The sequence below is a fragment of the Crinia signifera genome, chromosome 11 (genome assembly GCF_055691185.1).
Source record: "Crinia signifera chromosome 11, ASM5569118v1, whole genome shotgun sequence".
NCBI classification, from domain to species: domain Eukaryota; kingdom Metazoa; phylum Chordata; class Amphibia; order Anura; family Myobatrachidae; genus Crinia; species Crinia signifera.
The window spans coordinates 57,297,409-57,309,441 of record NC_139227.1 but is presented as its reverse complement, the minus strand read 5'-3'; the positions used below and the strand labels follow the sequence as shown (position 1 = coordinate 57,309,441).

At 44.4% G+C, this 12,033-nt stretch overlaps 1 long non-coding RNA gene across 1 annotated transcript; it reads left to right on the top strand.

Moving 5' to 3' along the window:
• Positions 1–3,538: 3,538 nt before the first annotated feature.
• LOC146045718 (uncharacterized) lies at positions 3,539–6,519 on the top strand. Its single transcript, XR_014465573.1, has 3 exons — positions 3,539–3,988; positions 4,937–5,076; positions 6,265–6,519. It is a non-coding gene; the product is annotated as an uncharacterized LOC146045718 (long non-coding RNA).
• Positions 6,520–12,033: the final 5,514 nt, after the last annotated feature.

The following is a 12,033-nucleotide window of genomic DNA, read 5'->3' as shown; positions in this document are numbered from 1 at the left end:
CGTGCTTGTATACAGGCAAGAGATGAAGAGACGATCCGTAGCAATTCTACACGGTTTAGATGCAGAAAAACAAACATTATAGTTTGACAACTTTAGTATCTGTAGCTGAATTTATGCTGGCAGAGACAAAGGAAATCCTTCACGAAGCTGATAGGTGCATTTGAATTATGTACAATTAGCAGCGAAACAAAAAGGCAGACTGCAATTAACATACTGTATTTTGTATGACTGCAATCAACATCTTATTGTCTGAGGTGTCGGTCTGTGTCTGAGTTTGGAGAAATCTATTGTTGCGGAAAAAAAACGTTCTCTGTAGCGCAGTACAGTATGTACAGTATGGGTATTAACTATCGTGTACATGGCAGCCTGCCATTGTGAATTTTTGTTTGTTGAAAAGTCTGAAAGAATTTGATACTGTAAGCACCAACTACTGTAACTACAGTACCTGTATTGGTTTAAAAAAAAAAAAAGTACGTTTAAAAAATGAAAATATATTGTAACCAACTGAGGATCGAACTACTGATACTGAGATAGTGAAGCCGTGCCTCTACCCGCTAGGCCACTATTGCCTGTGATTATACTGCTGGCAGATGGTTAGCATGGCTTCTGCACCAATCACATACAGTTCATGACCATACAGTACGTCACTGCGGCTGCGAATAAAATACTAAAACTCTGCCCGTAAAGTAAGGACAAAATCCGTAGTGTAAAGTATGATACAGTAGGTCCTCAAATAATGTTTTAAGTAGTCATCTAGCAATAGCAAAGGTTAGCATGGCTTCTGTACCAATTACATAAATGACCGTACGTAGCTGCTTCTGCGAATAAATACAAACACTCTGTCTGTAAAGTAAGGACAAGATCCGTAGTGAAAAGTGGCTGTTTAGCAAAGGTTAGCGAATTTAATCCCGAAACACGGTCCTCAAAGCAAGGAATTTTACCTGAAAAGCTAAATCTATTTTGCGAAAAAAAAGTTCTCTGTAGCGCAGTATGTATGGGTATTATCTACCGTGTACATGGAGGCCTGCCATTGTGAATTTTTGTTTGTGGAAAAGTCCGAAAGAATTTGATAAGCACCAACTACTGTAACTACAGTACCTGTATTGGTTTAAAAAAAAAAAAAAAAAGAACGTTTAAAAAATAAAAATATATTGTAACCAACTGAGGATCGAACTACTGATACTGAGATAGTGAAGCCGTGCCTCTACCCGCTAGGCCACTGTTGCCTCTTATTATAGTGATGGCAGATGGTGAGCATGGCTTCTGCACCAATCACATACAGTTCATGACCATACACTACGTCACTGCGGCTGCGAATAAAATACTAAAACTCTGTCCGTAAAGTAAGGACAAAATCCGTAGTGTAAAGTACTGTATGATACTGTAGGTCCGCAAATAATGTTTTAAGTAGTCATCTAGCAATAGCAAAGGTTAGCATGGCTTCTGTACCAATTACATAAATGACCGTACGTAGCTGCTTCTGCGAATAAATACAAACACTCTGTCCGTAAAATAAGGACAAGATCCGTAGTGAAAAGTGGCTGTTTAGCAAAGGTTAGCGAATTTAATCCCGAAACACGGTCCTCAAAGCAAGGAATTTTACCTGAAAAGCTAAATCTATTTTGCGAAAAAAACCGTTCTCTGTAGCGCAGTATGTATGGGTATTAACTATCGTGTACATGGAGGCCTGCCATTGTGAATTTTTGTTTGTGGAAAAGTCCGAAAGAATTTGATAAGCACCAACTACTGTAACTACAGTACCTGTATTGGTTTAAAAAAAAAAAAAAAAGTACGTTTAAAAAATGAAAATATATTGTAACCAACTGAGGATCGAACTCCTGATACTGACATAGTGAAGCTGTGCCTCTACCCTCTAGGCCACTGTTGCCTGTGATTAACTATGCTCCCTTGGTGTGTGATATACTGTACAGCAACGTCCAATACAAGACATGCCCCATAAAGTACAGTACTGTACGTACTGTATGACATGCTCCGTATGATACTGTAGGTCTTCAAATAATGTTTGAAGTACTGTAGTCATCCAGCAATAGCAAAGGTTAGCATGGCTTCTGCACCAATTACATAAATTACCGTACGTCACTGCGGCTGCGAATAAAATAAAATAACTCTGTCCGTAAAGTAAGGACAAAATCCGTAGTGTAAAGTATGATACTGTAGGTCCTCAAATAATGTTTTAAGTAGTCATCCAGCAATAGCAAAGGTTAGCATGGCTTCTGTACCAATTACATAAATGACCGTACGTAGCTGCTTCTGCGAATAAATACAAACACTCTGTCCGTAAAGTAAGGACAAGATCCGTAGTGAAAAGTGGCTGTTTAGCAAAAATCCGTAGCGTAAAGTCTTAACGTGGAGCATTAGTCACCCAGTGGTTAAACTATGTATTACATGGCGTGGTACATAACGCAGGACATAACGCAATCTGCAACTCACGAGTCAGAGCCCTCAAAAGCGCGTTGTAAACCACGATGTACTTGGGCATAACTGTATATGTAATGATTTAAATAGTTAGCATTATCACCATATATGAAATCACCCCCATACTATTTGTGGCCATAGATAGGAGGTTTAAAAGGTATATATTGGATCATGTGACGACAGCTGAGTGAGAAGTGCTGGGGCCCTGCCCCTCCTCCTCCACACTCCATGCTCCTGGATGCTGTGCTGTTCTGTCTGTCTGGAATTAAGCAATATTGTATAATATATTATTTTGGATAAATATGTCATTACGTGTCATTTATTTATCCTCAAACTTAACAGTGGATTTATTCCCGACTTATCAATGGTGACTCCGACGTTCCTGCCTAATTCCCGACTTATCACTCTCAAGAAGACGCAGATCACAGTTACCATATATGACCGTTACATGTACTATGTAAGGTGCGGATACGGTGACCAGACAATATTCTCTTACCCCACCCCCCATGGCAGGTATTAGGTGTCCTCTACGCTCGCTCTCAGGAAGAGGCAGATCATGGTTACCATAAATGCCAGTTACATGTTCTATGTAAGGTGCGGGCAGTATCCAGTGACCAGACATTATTCTCTGTAGCCCCCCCCATGGCAGGTACTAGGTGTCCTCTCTGTTTGCCAGGAAGAGGCAGATCACCGTTACCATATATGACAGTTACATGTACTATGTAAGGTGCGGACACGGTAACCAGACATTATTCTCTGTCCCCTCCATGGCAGGTACTAGGTGTCCTCTCCGCTCACTCTCAGGAAGAGGCAGATCATGTTTACCATATATGACAGTTACATGTAATATGTAAGGTGCGGACACGGTAACCAGACATTATTCTGTTCCCCCCATGGCAGGTGCTAGGTGTCCTCTCCGCTCGCTCTCAGGAAGAGGCAGATCACGTTGACCATATATGACAGTTACATGTACTATGTAAGGTGCAGACACGGTGACCAGACATTATTATCTGTACCCCCCCCCCCCCATGGCAGGTACTAGGTGTCCCCTCCGCTCTCTCAGGAAGAGGCAGATCACGGTTACCATATATGACAGTTACATGTACTATGTAAGGTGCGGGCAGTATACGGTGACAAGACATTATTCTCTGTCATTCCCCCCTTCCCCCATGGCAGGTACTAGGTGTCCTTGCCGCTCGCTCTCAGGAAGAGGCAGATCCGCAGCTCACGGTTTCCATATATGACACAGACAGAAATGAGAAGAGTAAGGAGCAGAGGGAAGCTGTGATGAGAATCTAGGGGACCTGGGTTGGATCTGTTCCATGCACATAGTGTCTTTCGTTAATGCAGTGTTATTCCCCTTTCACAGACGCGCTCTCTGCATGAGGAGCAGAAACTATGTGCGGTGCTGGAATCCGATTACCTGGCACCGTCCCTGGCTCAGGTAGGAGAACCCGAGAGGCTGACACGCGGGCAGGCTCACCAAGTGAAGGACGTCCTGAAGCAGCGCCTAATAGAAAAAGCAAATCTGATTCAGGCTCGCTTTGAAAAGGTAACTGAGGCTACGGACAGCCAGAGCCGGCACAGTAGCATAGTCCTCAGCTCCATTCTGTCTCCTGGGTGCCCTGTGTCCCTCACACAGTGCAGATGCCAGGAGAGGAACAGTAAATCCATAAAGCAGGTTTCTCATGGAACCCTAACAGGGCATGTTTTCCAGATTATCCAGCTGGAGCACAGTTTTGGTAAGTGGCTAACACAATGGGTGAGATTTAATGGCGCCCGAGTTCAGCGGCAGTGCGAGCTGTCCGCCAAACTAGGACGTTTTTTAAATTGGAATTAACTTACAAGGCAAAACCAAGCCTTGTATGTTAATTTCACTTTAAAAAAACGTTCGTATTCGGCTGACAGCTCGCACTACCACTGAACTTGGGTGGCATTAAATCTCACCCAATATATCTACTGACCGTAGTAATTATTATACCCCAGCTCAGTGGCACTACACGTGATGGTCAGAGTCCATGGTCTGTCATTGCAGGCACATGGCGCATGGCTCTGTTCATAGTCCAATCCCAGTAGGGAACCCTCCATATTGTGCTTACAGAGCTACGACGGTCCCGCAGCAGGGGCGGATGCTGCTTCTGTTACCAACGGTCCCGCAGGAGGGTTGAGTGCTGCTTCTATTACTGAAGGCCCTGCAGCAGGGGTATGGGCACCTTACAGAGATCTATGGAGGTGGTGATGCAGACACCAGGGGCCAAATGTAATAGGGTGAGAGTTTCAGAAAGTGAGAGATTTTGGGAGAGTGTTCCCATTTTTTTAAAGCAGCAATCAATTGCACTGCAAAACCAGGTTGATTTTGCCATAAAATTGATTGCTGCTTTAAAAAAAAAAGGGAAAACTTTCCCAAAATCTCTCACTTTCTGAAACTCTCACCCCATTACATTTGGCCCCAGATGTCTCTGGGATTCCACATAATTTAAAGGTTTTCTCTCCTTCCCAGGAAACTCAGGAGCTGCAGAAGAAGCAGCGGTGGTACCAGCAGAACCAACTGTCCATGTGCAAGGATGACGAGGACACTTACATGGAGTATTGCTCAGAGGCCATGTTCCGTATCCACATCCTGGAGAGCCGACTGAACAGGTGACATCCCCGTAACCCAGGTGTCCTCCTGGCTGTAGTAAGGCCTAGCATTGTCATAGGGACAGGTAAAACATTTAGGTGGGCTACTGAAGCAGTGGCAAACGCAGGATTTTCAGAAGGGGGTTTCCAGAGGGGCGGAGCAAAGCACGGAGATGGACACTTAGGTGACCCAGTATATGCCGGGTCATTTAAAGTATTATAGATAGACCAAATGTTTATAAATAATAATAATAATAATAATAATAAAAAAATAAATATATATATATATATATATATATATACAGGGGTGTCAACAGCAGTGTAGACCCCTAGGCATAGCAATGTATTGGTGCCCCTACCGATCCTCCTGCGGGTGGTAGGGGGTATTATATCAACCGCTCTGCATGTAGGGCCTGGATCAGTCATTTCCACTAATTGCCCCTTTACTGCACAGATGGTGGGAGATGGAGTGGGAGAAGGGGGCATTGGGCTGAATGAAGGGGTCCTGATACATAACTTCCAGGGTGGTAGAGGATGTTTAATATGCAGAGGAGGGGTGTATAGTGGAGTGGGCTCATTATTCATAATTTTCTGGTGGTAGGACAGCTTGCTTGACCTCAGATAACTCCAGTTCCCGGAAATAGATTTCTTAGATTTTAATGGAATTAAAAACTAGAGAATCCCACCTACCAAACGGTATTGGGGACTAGGGGATCAGAGTTCAGGAGGCAGAGCAATCTGCCAACGAGTATATAAAACTACATACCAGGTGTGTGGAGCTGTAGCAGTAACCAGCTGCTGGAAGGCTGATATCTCTGGTTCTGGGAATAGTAGAGACAAGCTACTAGTGTCCATCAAAGGGGGAGAGTCCCAGCTTTTGGAATATACCCTCAGAAAAACTCTGTCAGACAGAACCTGAAATATCTGACTGGGAATAACAATTAACAGGCTTGGATGGGGACCACTGCTTTGAAGTCAGATATATCCGGTTCCGAAGGGCCGATTTTTACAATTCTGGTACCCATGGAAAGAGGGGACCCTCAGCTTTCAGCCTAGGGCTCTTAGACTCCTGGGGGGGTTTCTGGGTACTCAGAAACCCCCCCTGCGTGCGCTACTGCGAAGATAGGGGGCCCCTTCCCATATCCAGGGTCTAATACAGCACCTACAGGCAGGTCTGGTGCATGTCTGATTTTATATCTCTCTCCTCAGATACAAGGAACTCACCCCTCAGAAGTACCTGTCTATGGAGGAACGGCTTCACAAGGACCCCCGTCTGAGCGAGCCGCTGCTTCTGCCGTAGTCCCTGCAACACTACTGTCCCACTTCTGCTCGTTATTAATAATCATTAAGGACTAAATAATACTTGCCCTGGGAAGGAGTGAGCTGTCGTCCTCAAGTCTGTGGTGCAATAAGGCGTAACGGATTCTGCTAGCGATATATTAATAAAATAATTATTATCGTTTATTTATGTGGCATCATTAGGAATCCACAGCACATAACTGATTACATAAACACAGGAGAAAACAATGTAGGACAAGTACATGGTATATAAACGTGACTGCATCAGCTGTCATAACACCGACATAAGCAGCAGCGCGGCAGAGTGCTAGTGTTGTGTGCTGATATAGGAAGTAGTAATAACACCGACATAAGCAGCAGGGTGGCAGAGAGCTAGCATTTTGTGCTGATATAAGAAGTATAGTAGATGAGGTGAAGCTTATGGGGGGGGGGAAGTCCCATGCTCGTAAGAGCTTACATACTACAGGGGTGACACAGGTGGCGTAGACAGTGACCATGTGACAGAGGGTTAGGGTGAGAGTTGTCGGTACTTATTTGTTAGTTGGGCGCCCAATTAGCATACGTACGGTTACTTAGGGAAATCGCATTGCATCGCATGGGCCATTTTAAGGGGCATGCGATGCGATTTTCCTATGTAATTTATTCACTGCTCTTAGCCCCGGGGGATCGCATCGCACCTCCCGTAAAATCGCATGCGATGCGATTTTAGAGGGTGTACAATGCCATGACATTAGGTATACAATAATAGCATTGTATGACATACAATGAGGTTTTAGGCATCCACCCACTATCCACGGCACCCTGAAGCATGGCGAGCGGCAGCGGAAAGCGTCCTCCAACCTATTTTTACCCCCACTATACACGTCGGTGTGGAGTTGATTTTATATAGTGTGGCGAGCGCAGCGACCCACCGAGCCCGAAGTGTGGCGAGCAGAATACATGTAAAGTAATCCGCGGGGCTCGCCACACTATATAAAGTCAACTCCATGCCGACGTGGATAGTTGGGGTATGAAAAGGTCAGAGGACGCGTTCCGCCGCCACTCGCCACGCTTCGGGGTGGCGTGGATAGTGGGGGGTGCCTAAAACATCATTGTATGTCATACAATGCTATTATTGTATACCTAATGTCATGGCATTGTACACTATATAAAATTGCATCGCATGTGATTTTGCGGGAGGTGCGATGCAATGTGATCCCCTGGGGCTGAGAGAGCAGTGAATAAATTACATAGGAAAACCACATCGGATGCCCCTTAAAATGGCCCATGCGATGAGATTTCTCTACGCAGAATAGCCCACTAAGCAAATAGCTTAGTGGGCGCCCAACTAACATATAAGTACAGAGTTTTCTGGGTTTGGGGAAAACTGGGGTCTTGAGAGCACTCTGATCTTATGTAAGGAGGTGGATAATTCCAGAGGTGCACAGCAGGCAAAATAATGAAAGCATTAATGGTGTTAAAGTCAAGTTGCACACACGCCATTTTAGGATAGTATGGCCGCCATTTTGGTTCGCAGAGTTGCGCAAATAAAGTATACATACCCGAGTCTGTGTGACAAAGTGGACCAGAAGCACAGCCATACTATTGCACATAAATTCATAATACCATACTTACACCAAATAAAATATAGTTAACTAAAGGATTAGAGCACTACACATAGTTTAGTCAGCATTACATACTTCTGTCTGTATAATGTTTGGTACCGTTACGTTCCGTTTCCCATGCGCAGTATTCCGGTCATTGCGAATAATTCGCAATTCATACGGTCCGATAATTACGGACAAAATCCATATTCCTAGGACTATTTCTGTTAACATGTGTGTGACAAAAGAATCTAGTAATAACCGGTTCTTGCTGCTATTTACGACCCCTGACGACGATGCCAACAGACAAAGGACTCCAAAGTTCACTCCCCCTGCACCTATGCAAACCAGGTGTAATACTTTGCCCCAATCACAGAGGACTTGACATCCGAACCCTGACCAATAGGAATGGCCTTTGACCTCCCCCTTCTGACCCTATAAGTTAGGTGACCCTGGGCGGCCTCGGTCACTTCGGCACTGCTTCTTTTCCCTGACCATTGACCGGGCTATAGTTTAATCTGAATATTTGAGACGGTAAACGGTTGCATTCCCTGTATTTACTTTATTGTATTGGTGGCTGATTGTATTCTGTGCCTGTCTTCTTTCCCTAGTAGAGTTTGATTTGTATATTCATTGTTAGACAATTGCATTACGTGTTACCCTGTGTTTTTCCTATTTCTGTAATCCCCTTTTGTCCATTAGGGACTAAATACACTATTTACGGAGTTCCTATCTCCTCACCTTTATACTGTGGTCTCGTCTATTATTCGCAAGTAGCGATAAGGTGTATTACGGACATTGTCCTTAAAAGTGTATTCACATATTAGAGACAAAGTACTGCGAAAGGATCTCCTATTAATGCATTGGTTCTTCCGTGTATAATACACGATAAAGGTACGCTACGCTGCGCTACGTTTTGTTCGCACGTAGAATAAAGGGTACACAGGTTACGGACATAATACGTAACCTACGCTTTTCACTTATTGTTCTTTGATCATATATTTATCGGCATTGATAATTGGGGGCTGGCGTCCGGCCGTTTCACACTCTATAACTCTGTTTCAAACGCGCGGCTTGACCTATACCAGCAAAAGGGTGGAAGTGATTATTATCCATTGCTGGAGGGGCCAAGTCCGCGGCGGTGCAGGGTTCGAGAGGTGCTAGCGTTTGAACCCGAAGTACAATAAGGGAAATCCAGGGAAACATTAAGCCACGTGTTTTAAAGTATATTTAAGTGTTTAGTAAACTGTACTTCTGCCTGCCACAAGTAGTTTAACGGGGTATAGTGTCTTGAGTTGCTTGTTCATTACAGTATATGTGCCACGTGCGATAAGGTTCGCACACATGGAGACAAAGGCCTGTGTTTATTATAGTACATAGAGGATCCCTTCTGTGCAAAACTATAACTTTATTGTTAGTTACTACAGGGCCAGGGACTCCGCCACGTGGCGATAAGTTCTGGGCCTTTTATAGTAACGTGAAGCGTCTATTGTGTATTACGCAAGGTGCGCGCGCACGTGCTTACATTGAGAAATTTTCGCATCTTTGTACGTAATTTACAGATTGAGTGCGGGATTTATTTCGCATCTTTATACGTAACTTTCGGACGGAGTTAAGGGATTTATTCCATATTTATGCGCAATTACTGCGTATAGCGAAACCCGAGCGCAACCTTGCAAATACACTATAGAACACGTGGGTGGCCGATTCATCGGCGGCCTGTGAACAGGTTTAATAAACGCACGTACATACGTGGCTGTTCACTGGCACTGCACATGCAGCACACATAGGAACCCAAAGGTGAACAGTATTTTAATCACTAGCTTTATTTAAAACAGCATAGTAACATACTGTGGATAAAGCGGTGATTAATAAGAGAAAATAAGTTTTTCTTTTATTGTTCATTTTCCCAAAAAAAACAAGCAACTCAAACATTATTTTAATAGATTCCTATAGCCATTAAAAGGGATTTATACCTGCATAAGTATCTAGTGAGAAACTACCAACCTGGGAAGATTTTTCTGTACAGAAATATTTCAAGTTTAAGCGTAAAACCAAGGTGTAAATAGCGCCCAGTGTGAAACAATCATTGGGTGAACGGGTGTGTGACGACACGACTCAGCGTAGTAGCGCAGTCCGGTGTAGGACAGTCCGGTGTAGGACAAGGTGCACGTGACGACGTGCCCATAGGAACTGCCCCTTCCGTGGACCTACCTATTTTGATCCACCGGGAGGGTACAAGAAGCTAAATCGGAACCCAGTGATCTGATCAGCTGCTTTAGAAATACCAGTTTTTGAGGATACAGGAAAAACAAGTTTTGTTGTGTTCTGGAAAAATTTGGCCGCACCTTGCAAGTTGACTAGTAGTTCGCTACTAGCCGAAAGACTTGGTGATTGAGTATTACAACCTCGTAGCCTTTGCGTCACGCTTAAGTGCGGAAGCGTTTTAGGTCGCTGAGGAGGAGTGTTTTGGGAGCAACTCACGGATAAACGACCCACCGGTGTCTACTAGCTGTGAACGTTTATTCCTGTAACCATGGGTAATAACGGGTCACACAGGGATGCCGTGCTAGTTAGGGAGGAATCTAGTCGACCTAAAGGGTCGGCAGCTTTCATAATGTGCAGTAAGCACGGTGAACGAGCAGTTGTTAACCAAAAGAAATGGAAAAAGATGACACAGGGCAGCAAGTTAGAATTTCCCAGTGTTGGTAGCTTTGATCCAGAAATCTTATCCGCAGTAAAAGATGAGATATGTCTACTCTCCTGTCGTAAGAAGAGAGTGAAGCACATTGAAATTCTTAAGTTGTGGCAGAAGGAAGGATGTCTAGCAATAACAGATACAATCACCTGCAGCAGGAATGCAACCGCAACCGCTCCCCCACCTCCATATGTGCCAGAGGGGTTAATAACTGCTAAACAAAACATAAGTAAAGATTTAACCATTACTAACTTGTACCCTGTTTTATCCCCTTACAAGGAAACCAGAGAGGAAAACGATCTGCTGTTGACATCGGCCGTCTCCCATGCAATTAACATACTTGAAGGAAAGGCTGAACCAGCAAAACCTGCTGCTGGGGCTCCAGCACAGGAAGAGGAGACGGCTGATGCCAACAGCGTAGTTGTGGACTCAGGTAAGAAAGCACTACACAGCACAGACACAGACAACCCCATACCAGGACCCAGTAATGCGGATGTGGTGCAAACATACCCAGTACGTACACTGGAGGTTCCTTATGGTAAGGCAGACAGAGAGGGTGTGATACCTACCAGAAAGATGACCATGTTAAATCCATGGACACGGTTAGAACTGCGGTCCATCATTTCAGATTTCCCTGATCCTAGGAAAGATCTGGCATTGAGCCAGAAATTTGTAAGGGATCTGGGAAACTCTGATGAACCCACCAACAAGGATTGGAGAATCATGTTGAGGGCCTGTCTCCCTACTCACATCGATACCCTGAAATTTATTCAGAATAGCGGGTTGAGAGGAGACAAGGAAATAAATGATGAGGTCAACCAGGAAAATATACGCCTAATAAACTTGCAGTTGGGGGTATATTTTCCTGCGGCAGTGGAATATAGCAAGATATTCACCATCAAACAAAAGGATGGTGAATCCGCTGGTGATTATTTCTCCAGGGCCTTGCAAACGGTATCAAAATACACTGGTGTCTCCGAGCCTAAGGACAACCCCCACCTGAGGGAGATGATTGTCTCTGTGCTAGTGGAAGGGCTTAGAGAAAATCTGAGAGTTAGAGTTCAGACATCTTTCCCAAATTGGCGTGGTATGACAGTAGATGCCCTACGGGAATCTGCCATGGACCATGACTGGAACATAAAGAAACACATAGAGCTGCAAATTAAAATTGATGATGGTTAGCATCCAAGCTTTTGCAAATGTCCCAAATAAAGCCGTATACCAACCAAACACTAGAGACACAGGGGGAAAACCCGTGGTATGCTACAACTGCAATAAGGAAGGACACTACTCCAAACACTGCAAATCAGGAAACCCCAGGAAATACAAAACACATAGGCGAGACTGGGAATCTCACCAGGGTGAGACACGGAGATACCCAGCCCCTAGACAATGGGA